The 10,946-nt window shown below is 52.6% G+C and overlaps 1 non-coding gene across 1 annotated transcript; it reads left to right on the top strand.

The window, feature by feature from the left end:
* Positions 1–4,911: 4,911 nt before the first annotated feature.
* Trnas-uga lies at positions 4,912–4,993 on the top strand. The gene has a single exon. It is a non-coding gene; the product is annotated as a tRNA-Ser (tRNA).
* The last annotated feature ends 5,953 nt before the right edge of the window (positions 4,994–10,946 follow it).

Genomic DNA, 10,946 nt, shown 5'->3' on the forward strand with positions numbered 1-10,946 from the left:
AAAAATATGAATGATTAGAACGTGTGCCATACTTGAGACCTAAGGGTCCGAATAATTCCAACCCCACTAAAGAGTGCTACGTCCACTTAAAAAAATTACTTAGAGCTTTATTTTTAGTTTTTACATGGAACAGCGAGAATTGTGATGTCAAACGTGTAGGTTTCAGGGCAGTAAGCAGTTTATTTAAGGATCGTGGTCTTACACCGGAATAGACCTTTAAGGAATATTGCGCAAGGTCTCTCGGCGAGCACATATTGCACAGCGCGGTGCGGAAAATTATGGGGCTGTTCTAATGCATGCTCGGGCCAACTCGTACGGTCCGTACATACTGGAAGCGGCGCAATACCTTTTCTCTTACGGCTGTACACTTTAAAAGCACGAGGAAAACAAAACGAATAGCCGATGCGTACCCTGTTTTGTTATCCTCCAACCTTCTTTGCGTTCTAAACGTCGAGTAATGCTAAGCCAACATTGAACCTCTTTATTCTTTTTGTCTGTAAGAGGATGGGCACGTTGGATATTTCCGATCAACGTAATGAATAAAATTAAGACGCACAATACTTACACAATCGATGTATAAAGAACAACAATAAGAAGCGGGTATGATATTGACAGAAGTGACATGATCACAGCTGAGATTTTTCATTCATATCTACCCTGCTAAGAACTATCTACAAAGTCCCTTCCAAAAGTCCCTCTGTCCATCACGCCCAAAAACGAAGCCACCGCTTTAATTTCAGCATCAAACAACTTCTCCACATCAAAAATGTAACAGAAGTAATAATTCATTTCGATAAATTTACCCATATATATGTGCAGCCAGGTGTCGAAGTGAAAAGACTCACGGCGTCCAAACCGTGGCTTGTTGTATCACGTAATTTTTTGTTCAGTGGTCACAAACTTGATTATACCGAGTACCCATCGAAAATAAGGTTGCCTGAAAGGCTAAGAATAACTTTTGGGTGAGGTAATAGTTGCTTAAATTATCATGAATTGAAAAAAAAAAAATCGACCCACCTAGACTTGACCGGAAATGTTATGCTACCTCTACCTGTGGTGTCAAATTGTTGTATTATGGGCGCACATTGTTTCTGCTCGAGAAGTTTAAAGCCTTGGCCTTTATTCATTTCCAGTTCAGGTGAATAAAGGGGACCACGAGCTAGAGAACAAGCGCAGTACGCGAAAAAGGCGTAGCCATGAACGAAAAGGTTCGAGCCTACGATTCACTGGTTTCCAAAAGGCGAAGCAGGAGACTGCAGAGGCTGCTCCGCCTGAAAAGGAAGAGACGAGCGCAGCTGAAAACGCCAAGACCAAGGAGGATACCCATACAAAGGTTTCCAAAGATAATGAGGATCCCAAAGACTGCCAGTGTGTTCCGAATGACACATACATCGCTAAAACAGGCAGACGGGAGACAAACGTCACCAGGGCAGTCAGCGAAGGCTTTAGCGCCTGCAAAACCTGCACCAAACTGGACCACGACAAGAAACATGAGCACCGGCAGTGCAAGGCCCACCGCGACCAGGAAAAGAAGAATCGCGACGCACTCCAGAATGACGAACCCAGCGATGGCGAAGCAAACGAGGAACCGCCTGAGGCACTGTCGCAGCCGGAAAAAGGCGAAATGCGCTCGTCGAATCTCTCTTTGAGCTCATTGCCTTCATTGATCTTCACCACTTCCGGCACCGTGAAATCGAGCGATATGGACACTAGGCCATCGAAAAATTCTGATGAAGGCAACAGCAAATCACCGACTCCTGTAAGCGAACCTAAATTGTCCATTGTGCCGGAGCCCGTCTCGAAGATGGTAAGTTTCGAACTTGCTCTAACAGCATCCGCGCCACTGTACTCTAGCCAAGCGCCCTCATCCTTTCGCAGGTTATGAACAATAGCCTATTCTGACGATCCAAGTTGATTACTATGATTATAATGACGCTACAAAGATGTACTCACCCCGAAATGACTTTTTGTGTCATTATTTCCCCCGAAAGGCGCTCTAAATGCAGGTTATTTATAGGGCGCCTTCGCACTCCTCCATTTGCAGATGCAGGAAGGAGGTCACTGGGGGGGTGCACATGCCCAGGGTTTTGCGAATATGTAATGCCGCCAGTGTCGCGTTACGTTGTGGTAATTGTGGCGTCAGAATGTCACGGAGATCATGGTTTCACATGACATCAAAACAGACCTATGAATGCTACGCATTTAAAGTGACTTAGGAATGAAGTCAGTGTCACATGACACTGTCACGTCATAGAGGCTACATCCGTGAACACGAAAACCCTATAGAAGCTAGTCCTATAAGTAATATGCATTTAAGAAATTAATGTCTATAGTGGTACTGAACCCTACTCCGCGCTTTCAAAATAGGCGCGGGAAAGAAATGCTGAGAGGAGTACAAACGTCTGGTACGGCCGAATACTTTAGTGGGGACGTACACCTCACTGCGAAAATTCAACAGCCTCGGCGCTCATCGGCGCGGACAAATTTGGGCAGTTCGAACGACTGGACGCGCGGCCACCTCGGGATTTCCCCCTTCGATTCGGGAGAGACGGTGGCGCCATCTATCGCCGTAGACTTCCGCGACGGCCAGTCGAGGCAGCAGACTCTGCCGTCTCGGCAAACCCGGTAGCGGTGCGTCGGCGGTAACCTTCCCCCGAAACGCGCCCTCCGCAAGCAGCGAAGCGTAAGAGCTGCGGATGAACTTTTCTAGAGCGAGCCTATTTTACTTGGGCGATCGGGATCGAGACGAACGGGTTCCACTAATCGTTTTGGATTAAGTCCCGCTTCAGATCTCGATCTGGATCCGAGAAAAGTCGCTCCGACGATTTCGGCGAATTCAACCGGAAGCCAGCCGGGCCAGCCCTCGGCGCACGCACGTGACTTCCTTTCTCGCGGGGCATCTCGCCTGATCTCGCCTCAGAAGAATTCGTAATGGCCGCTTGCTTACCCTTGGCTCGACAGCCGGTTCGTTTTCCAGGAAGGAGAAAAGAAGGTTTTGGTCGCGCTACGGGCAGTCCGGCAATTCTGGCTAGAAGCTCCTGAGCCATTCCTGTCCCTCGTGCGTCGAACACGTGTTATAATTCGTTTCAGCTTCCGTCCGAGCGCAGCCAAAGGCTGAGGGACGGTTCGCAACTTCGAGAAGAACATTCCTACGCACCACAAAGTAGTCCGCAAAAGTATTTTTTTTATATAACTGTTTTGTGCGTAAACATTGCACAATATTCCAGATGTGTACTGCTAAGAATTTTGCAACTGAAGGAATTAAATATCTGAAGTTTATGTTTTTAATATATGTAAATGCATTTGGTTTGGTAAAAATACGTACATCCGCTGGCAACACGGCTGAAGCGCTCGGCTTTTCTGTGTGATTTCGTTTCCGTAATGGTCGAATCATATGCTTTGCTGCTTTACTCACCGAGTCGCTTCAAAACGTCCTTTCGCAAAGGCAGGTTTGGGCGTCAGGCGCGAGAGGTCGTGATGAATGCCTACTTTCAAATTCGGCAGGAGACTCCGGTCGCGTCGTACCGGGAATGCGTTGTAAACAAGAAAAGCGTCCGGCCCACTACAATTCACTGATACACGGCGAAATCAGGGCATCCCTTTACCTGTCTATCACATAGAACGCCGAGAAGCTGGTGGAAAGGACCGCGTCTCGAGCCATGGTATATCCAGAAAATACAAGAAAACATCAACGGCCGGGTCATCGGGCACCTTGCAATGTGTACTTACATCTCGAAACTATGCCGAAATGGTGGAAAGCTCGGACACAGACGCCAGCGGCCAGCCTACGTACTGACATCCCCTGTGACTAAATTTCAGAACTTGAAAGAGCACTTGATCGCGTGACCTATTCCCGGCGTGAGATTGGCCCCGGCCACTCGTAGCTTCGGCTGCGCTCGGACGGAAGCTGAAACCAAGTATAGCACCGCGATTCCGAAAACGTCTTCGAAACGACCGCGGCGGCCGCGAAAAGGGGATTCTCGGGCAGTTGAATGACGGAAAGGCATCCGCCGATCCCGGAGCAGTGGTCATGTTCCACTGGTGATCCGTAGGCGGCGCGACTCCGTTCGGATCGTGTGCTCCATTCCGGATTTGGTCAACTGATCCCGGCGCGCTCCAAAACGCCCAGTGGAATTCGCCATAATATTGGCACTCCTGGCACCCCTCAACTCACTCCCAGTCTTCAGGGTCAGACCTGGTCCCCCTCCTGGTGAACTCATTCGGGGTGCCGTGTAGCTTCCTGTGCTCTCTCTCGGAGGTCGCTTCCTCTCCCTCTCTCTGCTGATATTAGCGGGCGCTATGCTGCAGCTTAGCCGAGCGAGGTCACGTAATCTTTTTGCCGTAGTTCCTTCGGCTGCCGCTCGTGGCTGCAGGTGGGGGAAAAAGCTCGAGTTTTGCTTTGCGATTATGCAGCGGAATCACGACATTTTTAATGAAGAAGCCTTTTTCTATCCTCCGTTAAACGATAAACAACGTAAAAATGACGAGATGCAAATTCTTTCAGTCTTAAAAGCGTTGCCCCCCCCCCCCCCCTTTAATCTTAAATCATTCTCGGCAATATCGAATTGGCGTATATATTATTGCATAAATACAATAATATATATGCACACGGGCCTCGGAACGAATAACTATTGTAACACAAAATTGTTTACAAAAACAAAGAATTAAAGAACGAAGAAAGCTTCGCTTGGAGGTGCAACTCGAGTCCTGTCTCCTTTCGCAAACACGCGCGAACGTTCATCCGCTATCATTTCACCAGGGCGCTCCTCAACGATACGGGCAACGCGGGAGTGTCTCCATCTGTTAATAGCGTGTCGCAGCCACGCGACCCAGAGTTAGCGCACTTGTTGTGCGCACCTGTCAGCTGTCGCATCTCCGCGCATCATCATCTGGCGAGCGGATTGAGCGTGCGCAGTCGTGGCCGAGTGGTTAAGGCGATGGACTTGAAATCCATTGGGATCTTTCCGCGCAGGTTCGAATCCTGCCGGCTGCGAAGTATTTTTTTTTTTCTCTGCCGGATTTTTTTTTTATTTTATACATTTATAGATAGATCCCAACCAGCGACAGGTTGAGTCGTAATCCAGTGCGTTATCAGTACCGCGACAAAACAAACACGGTGGAACACAGAGATGTGCCGACGAACCTGTCAAACAGCTGCTACATGAATCGATATTTGGCCTCGGTGTCACTATCCTTTCTTCTCCTTTCAAAGCTTATCCACAATGTCACAAAAAAAAAAAGGACATTTAAAAAAAGTTACACTGATTATTCGACAAAATTATAGTTAACAAAACACTCTCGAGACCCGTTCAAATTCATCGCTCAGTCCATCAAGGAAGCTCCATCTCACAGCTCTGCAGCGAAACCATAAGCAACAGTATATGGTGAAGAAACAAAATGGTCAACATGGAGGCGAGCTGGTGCGTATTAATCATGATGTTTAAACCCTGAGGCTTTGGACATCACGTGGTCAACGAGGGCACAGGTTTTAGGCAGTACCGGTGAGTTCTATGGACAACACCAAGTCAATGTCGCAAGGAACGCTAAAATAAGTGCTCGCATTTGGAACATGAGATACCATTCGAAATTTTACTAGATTGCTGTACTATATGAAATTCTTGTCAAAATTTACGTAACTTTTTCGGGTCATGCACTGTTCAAGGGTAACGGTTAATGTATCTCATATAAGGTTTTCGAGATATTTATTTGAAGGTCGTGTTTTAAACCCATGCGAAGATCGCATTTATTTCGATCAATCGAAGATGGTGGTATTGGCTTGGGTCACATTTTTTATGTTCCAGTTAATTACCAAAAAAAAAAAAAGTTCTTTCAGCACCCACGTGTAATCCGTTTCCCAGAATCTGCAAAAATATACGTATATATTTGACAAAATATATATATTGTCACGAATTAAGGCGACGAGAAGTTTAAAATGAACTGAAAATAAAGATTTAATGGGCGAACTTGTGCCAACCAAAAATAAGTAACGAAAGAGCGTCGAAGCAGCAGAAAAGCAGGCGGCGATTCTGCGGCGAATCAGAGAGCGCGAACGAAACTGAGACTGACTCGACAAGGTCGCGGGCAGCTGCTTATCTACCGTGCGTCACTATCTCGAAAGTTCGGCAAGGAAGGTTCGAGCGTCGCGCGCTCGGGGCGAGGATGAACTGGCACTTTCGAGAATAACAAAGCAGAGAGAAAGTTACGTCTGCTGCGAGAATGACCGGGAATCTTCTAGAAGACCGTGACCAAGCGTTGCCTTCTCGGCTCTGCGGGTGGCATTATCCCCCCTTTAAAAGTGCATCGCCCCGATGCAAAACGAAAGGAAAACGGAAATGGCTAAAACAATTACGGCGAAACAAAACAAACATGCAGTTTCACAATCCTAACGCGCGTAGAACGGCTTGAGTCGAACTACGTGGACGACTTCGGGTCGTGGCTGGCGGCGTCCTGATGGGCGAGTTCCGTCGGGGAGCACCTCGTAGTTCAAGTCCCCAAGGCGGCGGATGACCTTGTAGGGTCCGAAGTAGCGTTTTAACAGTTTCTCGCTGAGGCCGCGGCGGCGAATGGGCGTCCACACCCATACCCTGTCTCCGGGCTGAAACTCCACGTCGCGGCGGCGAAGGTTGTACCGGCCAGCGTCCACACGTTGCTGGTCCTTTATTCGAAGACGGGCTAGCTGGCGTACTTCTTCTGCTCGTTGGGTGACCAGCTGGGCGTCGTCAGTGCCGTCATCCGTCGGGTCGTGGGGCAGCATGGCGTCGAGCATCGTCGTCACCTTTCTGCCGTGCACCAGCTGAAAGGGTGTAACGCCGGTAGTTTCTTGAATCGCCGTGTTGTACGCAAACGTGACGTAGGGCAGCACTTCATCCCACGTCTTGTGTTCCACGTCCACGTACATAGAAATCATGTCGGCGATGGTCTTGTTTAGTCGCTCCGTCAGCCCGTTGGTCTGCGGGTGGTATGCCGTGGTCCGGCGGTGGTCGGTGTGGCTCAGGCGGAGTATCTCTTGTGTCAGTTGCGCCATGAACGAGGATCCTCGGTCCGTAATCAGGACTTGGGGAGCGCCGTGTCGGAGGACGATAGACTCCACGAAGAATTTGGCTACTTCCACGGCGGTCCCCGACGGGAGTGCTTTTGTCTCGGCGTACCTGGTGAGATAATCAGTTGCCACGATTATCCACCGGTTTCCCTGCGCCGACGGTGGGAAAGGTCCGAGAAGATCCATTCCAACCTGCTGGAATGGTACAATCGGGGGCGCGATCGGTTGCAGGAGACCTGCCGGCTTCGTCGGTGGTTTCTTGCGTCGTTGGCATTCGTGGCACGAACGGACGTAGAGGTGGACAGTCTTCGGAAGCTTGGGCCAGTAGTATTTTTCTCGGATCCGTGCAAGGGTCCTACTGTAGCCAAGGTGACCAGATGTTGGGTCGTCGTGGCAGGCTTGGAAGATCTCTTCTCGAAGACTAGCAGGAATCACCAGCAGCCACGTCGAGTTGTTGTCCCTGAAGTTTTCTTTATAGAGGATACCTCTCCGGACGGTGAATCTTGGCAGGTCACGTGAGAAGGCTCGGGGAATCGTACCCCCTCGTCCCTCCAAGTGGTCGATCAATGCACGCAACTCAGGATCGTCCCGCTGGAGCGCTGCCATGCCGTGAATGCTCACCGCGCCAAGAAAGTGGTCGTCGTCGTCGTCGTCTTTGGCACATCCGGTAGCTGACTCGACAGGGGCTCTGGACAGGGAGTCGGCGTCGCTGTGTTTTCGGCCTGACTTGTAGACCACGGTTACGTCGTACTCCTGCAGTCGTAGGCTCCATCGAGCGAGGCGTCCCGTTGGGTCCTTCAGGCTCGCTAACCAACACAGCGAATGGTGGTCGGTGACCACTCGAAAAGGAGTTCCGTACAGGTATGGGCGGAATTTCGTGATGGCCCAGACGACGGCCAGACATTCCTTCTCGGTCGTTGAGTAATTGCGTTCCGCGTTCGACAGCGTCCGGCTAGCGTATGCGATCACGCGCTCCGCACCGTCTTGTCGTTGGACCAGTACCGCTCCGAGTCCTGTATTACTGGCGTCCGTGTGGACCTCCGTTTCGGCTGATTGGTCGAAGTGGCCGAGAATCGGTGGTGACTGGAGCCGTCGCTTTAGTTCGTCGAATTCCTGTTGTTGTTCTTCACCCCAGTCGAAGTTCACGGCGTCTTTCGTAAGGTGCGTTAGCGGCGCAGAAAGCTTGGCGAAATCCTGAACGAATCGCCGGTAGTATGCGCAAAGTCCAAGGAATCTTCGGACGGCAGTTTTGTCGGTGGGCGGTGGAAAGGCCGCTACGGCGCGAGTCTTCTCAGGGTCAGGACTTACACCTTCGTTGCTCACCACGTGGCCCAGGAACTTCAGTTCTCCGTAGGCAAACCGGCACTTCGTCGGCTTGAGGGTGAGTCCTGCGGTCCTGATTGCCTCTAAAACGGCCCGAAGGCGTCGTAAATGCTCGTCGAAGTTGGCCGAGAATACCACGACGTCATCGAGGTAAACGAGACAGCTCTGCCACTTGAGGCCTGCCAGGACGGTGTCCATGACACGTTGGAACGTTGCCGGCGCCGTGCACAGTCCGAAGGGCATCACCTTGAACTCAAACAGTCCGTCGGGCGTGACGAAGGCAGTCTTTTCTCGGTCTCGTTCGTCGACTTCGACCTGCCAGTAGCCACTCTTAAGGTCCATCGACGAAAAGTATCGGGAGTGGCGCAGCCGGTCCAGCGTGTCGTCGATGCGGGGGAGCGGATACACGTCTTTCTTCGTGACCGCGTTGAGCCGCCGGTAGTCAACGCAGAATCGAAGCGTTCCGTCTTTCTTCTTTACCAGCACGACTGGAGAGGCCCACGGGCTGCTTGAAGGCTGAATGATGTCGTCGTTGAGCATCTCCTGTACTTGTTCGTGAATGGCCTCTCGTTCCTTTGGGGAGACCCGGTACGGCGGCCGATGCACAGGGAGCGCGTCCTCGTTGGTAATGATGCGGTGTTTCGCAACTGTTGTCTGGCGCACCCTCGACGTCGTCGCAAAGCAGTCGCCGAACTCGGCGAGGAGGTCTCCGAGCTGTCGTCGTTCCGTGGTGCTGAGCTTGGGGTTAACGTCGAGCTGTGGCGGCACTGTACTGGACGGCTGACATGGCGAGGGCTCGTCGGAGATCGCGGCGATTTCGGCGTCGGCCTGGAGTTCCTCGACGTGTCCTATAGTGGCACCTTTAGTGAGATGCTGCGTCTCCGGTCGAAAGTTCGTCACGAGGACCACACAACGTCTATCCTGCAGCTCTGCTACGCCCCTTGCGACGCCTATTCCTCTTCCGAGAAGCAGTTGGACGTTGCCTTCCAGAAGGACTTTCCCGCTGGCAACTGCGTCGGTAACGACGGGCACAAGAACACTCGACCGTGGCGGCAGGTTCACGTGGTCCGCAATGACTCGGACGGCGGCTGGCGACGTTTTGGATCCCTCTGGAGGTAGCACGGGCTTTCGCAGCGTGAACCTGTTTGCTCCAAGGTCGATCACTGCACCGTACTCACAGAGGAAGTCCATGCCAAGGATGACGTCTCTCGAACAGTCTTTGAGGACGACGAACTTCACGGGGCAGGTCTCTCCGTGGATGTCCACGCGCGCAGTACACCTTCCCACTGGTGTGATGAGATGTCCACCGGCGGTTCGTATTTTCGGACCTTCCCACGGCATCATCACCTTCCGAAGGCGGCGAGAGAGCTTCCCACTTAAAACCGAATAGTCTGCTCCGGTGTCGATGAGCGCCTTCGCGTCGTGGCCGTCGATGGTAACGTCGAGGTTGTTCGACACCGTCGAAGAACCGTCGTTCCTATCCGTCTCGTGGCTAGTGTGGGAGCCCTCCGACGTTTGTGGAGGATATTGGCGTCGTTCGTCATCGGCAATACCACCTCCCGGTATTGCCGCACTCAGTTTTCCCGGCGGGACACGGGAGACAGGCTCTCTCGGCGGGACCTACGATGAGGCGATGCAGGGCGTTGCGGTGATGGCGATCGGTAACCGCGGCGGGGAGACGGTCCTGGGGATGGCGAACGGCGGAGGTATTCGTCGATGTCCCTAGGTCGCTCTCCGTAACGTGGTCGCGGGTCGTCGGGGTGGAAGCCTCGTAACCCCAGCTGCCGGTACGGGCAACGGCGGTAGACATGATCGGCTTCCCCGCAATGGTAACAAAGCGGGCGTCGGTCGGCCGTTCGCCACACGTCGGTTTTCCTGGGTGCTGGTTTTTCCGGGCGCACGTACTGCCGTTCTTCGCGACGTTGGGAGTACTGTGGCGCTGGAGGTTGACGTCGTGGTGGCACCGTATCTTGGCGGGGAGCTTGCGGCGGTCGTCTGGCCATGGCGGCGTAGGTCAGCCGCGGTTCCTCAGGGGCTTGCTCGTTGACGGGAGTTTCAGGCTGCAAGGCCCGCTGTACCTCGTCGCGCACGATCTCGGTGACTGACAGCGACGCCGGACGCTCAGCAGCGGGGAGCAGCTTCCGGAGCTCCTCTCGGACGACGTCTCGGATAACGTCACGGATGTCGCGGGTACGGGCGCCGATGTCGTCATTAAGCAGTGTGGAGGCAACGACGCCGGGATGTCGTTGGTAGTAGGAGGCGCGTGCTTGGAGGGCGCGCTCCATGTTCGTAGCCTCCGTGACAAACGCTTCGACGGTGGTCGGCGGGTAGCGGACGAGGCCCCCAAAGATGTCGTCCCTCACCCCGCGCATAAGGACACGCAGCTTCTTGTCTTCGGTGGATTGTGGGTCGGCCCGCGCGCTCAGTCGCAGGACGTCTTGAACGAAGCTGGTGACGCTTTCGTTGGGGCCTTGCGTCCTCGTCCGAAGGAGGTCTTCGGCTCTCTCCCTTCGGTGCTGACTGGCGAACGTCCCTCGGAGCTCTCCTTTCAGCTGGTCCCATGACGTAATCGAGGTTGCCGTGC

Source organism: Ixodes scapularis, unplaced genomic scaffold (genome assembly GCF_016920785.2).
Source record: "Ixodes scapularis isolate PalLabHiFi unplaced genomic scaffold, ASM1692078v2 PGA_scaffold1__304_contigs__length_218370807, whole genome shotgun sequence".
NCBI lineage: Eukaryota > Metazoa > Arthropoda > Arachnida > Ixodida > Ixodidae > Ixodes > Ixodes scapularis.